Source organism: Saccopteryx bilineata, chromosome 6 (genome assembly GCF_036850765.1).
Source record: "Saccopteryx bilineata isolate mSacBil1 chromosome 6, mSacBil1_pri_phased_curated, whole genome shotgun sequence".
In the NCBI taxonomy this organism is placed as follows: Eukaryota; Metazoa; Chordata; class Mammalia; order Chiroptera; family Emballonuridae; genus Saccopteryx; species Saccopteryx bilineata.
This window is the reverse complement of record NC_089495.1, coordinates 202,869,856-202,875,903: the sequence shown is the minus strand read 5'-3', so window position 1 is coordinate 202,875,903 and position 6,048 is coordinate 202,869,856.

Below are 6,048 nucleotides of genomic sequence, written 5' to 3'. Positions count from 1 at the left end.
CACACAAGCTGGCGACCTTGGGGTTTTGAACCTGGCTCCTCTGCATCCCAGACCAATGCTCTATTCACTATGCCACCACCTGGTCAGGTGGAATATTAAAATTCTTTTAATAAAAAAGACTACCCGCCTGACCAGGCGGTGGCGCAGTGGATGGAGCGTCGGACTGGGATGCGGAAGGACCCAGGTTCGAGACCCCGAGGTTGCCAGCTTGAGCGCGGGCTCATCTGGCTTGAGCAAAGAGCTCACCAGCTTGGACCCAAGGTCGCTGGCTCCAGCAAGGGGTTACTCGGTCTGCTGAAGGCCCGCGGTCAAGGCACATGTGAGAACGCAATCAATGAACAACTAAGAAGTCGCAACGCGCAATGAGAAACTGATGATTGATGCTTCTCATCTCTCTCCGTTCCTGTCTGTCTGTCCCTGTCTATCTCTGCCTCTGTAAAAAAATAAAAAAAAAAAAAGACTACCCATTTATTAGTTCACAGTTCCATAAGTCACAAGTCCAGGCTCAGCTTATCTGGGTTCTCTGCTCAGGGACCCATGAGGCTGAAATCAAGATGTTGGCCAGCTGTGTCCTCATCTGGAAAGTCAGCTAGGGAAAGTTTGACTTCCAGGCTTCCTCGGTTGTTGGCAGAACTCATTTTCTTGTGGCCATGTTACTGAGATCCCCATTTTCTTGCTGTTAGATGAGACCACTCTCGACTTCTAGTGACCCCTCTTGGTTCCTTGCTGTGTAGCCACCTCCACAGCATGGCAGTGGCTTCTTCAAGGCTACCATGGGAGTGTTAGGCAAAAATACTATTTTTCATATATAGGCTTTAGAACTTTTAGGCTAGTTATTATTGTACACATATGCACAGACAACATTTCTATACACAGCTGAATATACAGAAGCATGCACTGACACTTATCAGCTCAGTGATCTTGGGCCTCAGCAGTCTGAGCCCCTACTTTCCTCATCTGTAAAATGGGGATAACAACAGTGTCCTTCCTGGAGAGTTACAGGCACATAGTAAATGCTCGATAGACAAAAGCTGCTGATTAGTCCTGAAGAACAGAAAGGGCCTAGACCAGCGGTTCTCAACCTGTGGGTCACGACCCCGGCGGCTTTAGGCGACCCCTGTGTTTTGGTCGTTCGACCCCCGCCGGGGTCGCGACCCACAGGTTGAGAACCGCTGGCCTAGACACAGGGAGATGAGGTGTGTGAGTGGACAGGGTTCTGAAGGAGGAGGAAACTACGAGAGCAAAATCCTAGAAGCAGGAAGGCTGGTGGTGGTTTGCAGTGTGCTCAGTTGCACAAGGTGTGTGTGTGTGTTTATGTGTTGACAGGCTAAACAGTGTGGGCGAGGGCAGCTTCATTTGCACCTCCCATTAGTACTTACTGTTTCCTGTGTACCAGGTACCATGACAGGATGCCTGGCCAGCCAGCAGTGTGGGTTGCATCTGGAGGTGGGAGGGAGGCAAGGAAAGTCTGTGAGCAGGGAAGGGCAGCGCTCTGAGCTTCCGGGGACCCATCTGCTCCTAGGAGAGTCGCTGGGCACCATGCTGTGGAGGGAACCCCGCTGTCCATTCTCTCTTCCCCAGCCTCAGAGCTGGAGAGATGCAACCATTTCCCTTTAAAAGTCCTTAGTGTGGGAATTCGTGCAGGGTAGTCACCCCAGAGCAGCTTACGCAGGTCCTTGTCCACACTCACAAGCACACCCATGGAAAACCAAAGTCACCACCCCACCCTTACACCATGAGCAGACGTACTAAAACTAAACTAGCATTTGGCTTCCAGCCACCTGCCTCCTCTTCCTGAAATGAATCCTGACCATCACCTCCTCATCACCAGGGACATTAAGCACAGTTCACGCAAACAAATGCAGATGCTTGGGGCCAGCCATTTTGCAGATGGGAAACTGAGGCTCAGACAAGAAGGAGACTTGCCCAGGGACAGGGACAGGGCCAGGGCCAGGCAGTGAGCCCAGAATTGACAGAACAATGATTGAAATCTGGATTTACTACCAACGAGACTCCAGTTTTTCATGGGGTATATTCACACTCACAGAGTTACACAGAGTTAGCCTCAATTCAGATATCTCTGGGTTGAACAACAAAGCTTTTTTAATTTAATTTTTTTAAACAAACAGGCTTTTTTTGTGTATGTGTGTGAGAGAGAGAGAGACAGGGAGAGAGACAGTAACATTGAGCTGTTCCTGTATGTGCCCTGACTGGGGAATCGAACCAGCAACCTCTGCGCTCTGGGACAACGCTCCAACGGACCCAGCTATCTGACTGGGGCTACAAATAGGATTTTTTTAAAAACTGATTTTAGAGAGACAGAGAGAGAGAGAGAGAGAGAGAGAGAGAAGTATTCATTTGTTGTTCCACTTAGTTGTGCATTCATTGGATGCCTCCCATATGTGCCCTGACTGGGGATCACACCAGCAACCTTGTGATTTTGAGACAATGTTCTAACCAACTGAGCTAACTGGCCAGGGCTAACACCAAAGCCTTTGAGTAGGAGTTCAGGGTATATATGGTCCCTTGTTAAAATATAGGCTTATCTGTTGGGGGAATTTGGGAGTACGTCTACTTTAGTGGCTTAACCAATTCAATTTCTTCCCTTCTCTGTTTCCGTTTCTTCATCAGTAAAATGGGAAGAATAATATTACATATATTATGGGATTGTTGTGAACATTACATGAGTTATCAACACAGGTAAGGGCTTAGAATAAGTACCCAGTATATAGAAATCCCAATAGTGTCAACATTAGTGTTAACTCTGTAAATTTAGGGGGTGTGTAAGATGAGGGCTCTAGCGCTAGAGTGATAGGACCTTCCTGGTTTTGACTCATAGTCCAAGCCACTCACTGGGCTTCATCTCCACCTTGTCCTCTAACTAGAGGGAGGAGTGAGAAAAGAGGAGTGGTGAACCAGTTCTGCAGCAGGCTGGTACCTTTGAGTACATGCAAGGTCCTGTGAAGGACACCCCCAGGCTGACACATATCTGCCTTTTGAAGTGGGGGGGGCCTCAGGCCATCAGGGAGCTATCAGGATTTGGTGAGGGCCAGGGCAAGGCCCAAACAGGAATAAAAGGCTGGCTTCTTGACCTCTAATTCTGGGGTCCATAAAATTGGGGAAGCGCTTGCCTGACTAGGCGGTGGCGCAGTGGATAGAGTGTCGGACTGGGATGCGGAAGGTTCGAGACCCCGAGGTTGCCAGCTTGAGCACGGGCTCAACTGGTTTGAGCAAAAAGCTCACCAGCTTGGACCCAAGGTCGCTGGCTCAAGCAAGGGGTTACTCGGTCTGCTGTAGCCCCACGGTCAAGGCACATATGAGAAAGCAATCAGTGAACAACTAAGGTGTCGCAATGAAAAACTGCTGATTGATGCTTCTCATCTCTCTCCGTTCCTGTCTGTCTGTCCCCATTTATCCCTCTCTCTGACTCTCTGTCTCTGTTAAAAAAAAAAATTGGAAAAGTGCTTACATCTGGGCAGGGATTGAATGGACATGTGTGTATGTTGTATATGGAGGCTTTCAAGTGTATGTATGCATAGACACACATATCTATCCATGTATGTATATACACAGGGTGTATATACACCTGGCACCTTACATCTGATCAGAAATGAGCCTCCAGATTAGCCCCAGAAGGGTGCTTACTGCCTGGTTTTATAACCCCAGGCCTAGGGGAGGGACCCAGAATATTAAGCCCACTCCCTGGAGCCAGTGTCAGTATATGTGCCTGCTGCTCTGTAATTCTAAGCAAGTATTTTGATCTATATCTTAGTGTGCCTCAGTTTCTCCACCTATAAAGTAAGGAGCTTGGATGAATTGAGGTCTGAGGTTTTCTCCAGCCCTGATGACAAATCTCTGTAGTGGAGAGAGCTGGGTCCCAGGAGTTTCAGGAGGGGACTCTGCTGGGCTCCAGCCCCCTACTTTCATGGGTACCTTTGACTCTGCAGAGGAACTGTTGACTGGGGTCTGCCCTAGCAGCCTGTACAGGAGGTTAAGCTAAGGTTGGGAGCAGGTCACTATCGTTCAGGGTATCAGAGTATATGCCAGGAAACCCCTTTCCTGGGCCTGGGGAACCAGAACCCTGTCCCCAGTAGCATACTTCCTGGCCTAGGAAAGCCAAGTATAGACTTCTGTGCCAAGCCACCGTGTTGAGCTTTAGAGTCTACTCTGCCAGATCCAGCACAGGCCGGGTAGAGGGAGAACATGGACAGAGATTTTGCCCTTGAGATGCCAACTATCCACTTGGGCACACACACACACTTAATCATCATCACTTACTGTTTAGAGAACAAATAAATACCCATCAAGGTAGCTCTGGACACCTGGTGGGGACAGAGAAGGCTACCTAGAGGAAGAAGGGGTGAGAAGAATCTTGAAGACAGGATAGATCTGAATTCCAAAAGGCCTGAGAGGGCATTCCAGGCAGGGGGAAGAGCGTGAGCGAAAGTGTGGTTGTGGAGAGTGCCGAAGAGACAAGGAGGAGTTTGACTTTGGCACAAGGTGCAGGTAGGAGAAGAAGGGGTGGGGTGGGGGAGGCTGGAAAGAACGAGCTGGATCATGAAAGGACCCAAACACTGCGTTAAAAAGTGTGGTACTGGCCTGACTTGTGGTGGCGTAGTGGGTAGAGCATCGACCTGGAATGCTGAGGTCGCTGGTTCGAAACCCCTGGCTTGCCTGGTCAAGGCACATGTGGGAGTTGATGCTTTCTGCTCCTCCCCCTTCTCTCTCTCTCTCTGCCTCTCTCTCTCTCTCTCTCTCTCTCTCTCTCTCTCTCCCTGTGTACCTTCTCTCTAAAATGAATAAATAAAATCTAAAAACAAAAAAATTTAGAAAAAAAAAAGTGTGGTACTTTGGGAGTCACAGGAGGTTTTAGAAGAGGCAAGTGGTGTGACAGGAAAGGCATGCTCGGGATTATTTAGTTTCAGTCGGCTAGGAGGTTGAGAGAGAGAGCGTGAGGTTAACAGGAAGTAGATGTGGCAGGCAGGGCGTGCACAGAATGAGGACACTTTGGGAATACCACTCCAGGGGCCAAAACACTGCTCTCTCTCCTCCCCCTGGAAACCTCTGGGTATTATTTCCTGGCTCCTTCTCCTAGTTGCTGGGCTGAGGTGTCCCTCTGGGGTTTCAGACTAGGCGAGGACAGGATTTTCTCACCAGAAGATGAAGCTCTAGCTAGCTCACCCCGGGCCTCCTGTTGGGACAGATGGGCAGCTCTCAGACCCACCCCCGCCAGCCCTGTTTTCCTGAGGGAGAGCCCAGAACTCTGGCCCTGGAGATCCTGAGGTTGTGTATCTGTGGTCCTTCCCCAAGCATTTCCCAGGCCATTGGGAGACCTTGGGGGCCTAGAGCATAGATTTGGCAGAATGCTGAGGGTGGAAAGGTTGAAAGAACATATTAAGCTTACAGATAAGGAAACTGAAGCCTAGAGAGGTTACTCTTGGCTTCTTGCCGAGGCCACACAGCAAATTTGGGGCAGTCAGGACTAGGCCCAGGTCTGGAGGAGGTTGAAGCACTCTGGGATTTAGACAATCTGGTGCATATTAGAAAGTGGAAGGAGTCAAGTTCAGAGACTATGGGTTCAAATCCTGGCTCTGCTATTTACATGAACTTTGTGACTTTGGGAAGCCACTTGGGCTGAGTCTGTTTCCTCAATCTTTGGGGGTTGTTGTGGAAATCAAATGCTAGAGCACAAAAAGGAAAAAATACAATAATATAGCTCAGAGCCTGGCACTCAGTAACTTTTCAGTAAACGTCAGCTAATGGCCTGGCAGTGGCAACAGTAGGTCCTCAATAAATATTAAATGAATTATTGAATATGAATCCACATATATCAGTAAGATTTGTGAGCCTCACTTTCCCTGCGTGTAAATTGGGACTAATAATCAATCCTTGTCCTGTCACTTTTCTGTTCAGCCCCGGTAGCAACAGATTAAATAAGGTGTGTAAACTTCCAGTACAGAACAGCCTCTAGGTCAATGTTTATTCAGCCCAGAGCAATTCACCTCAAAGACCTAATCGGTAGCATTTCCCGTCAGCAAATCAACGCCT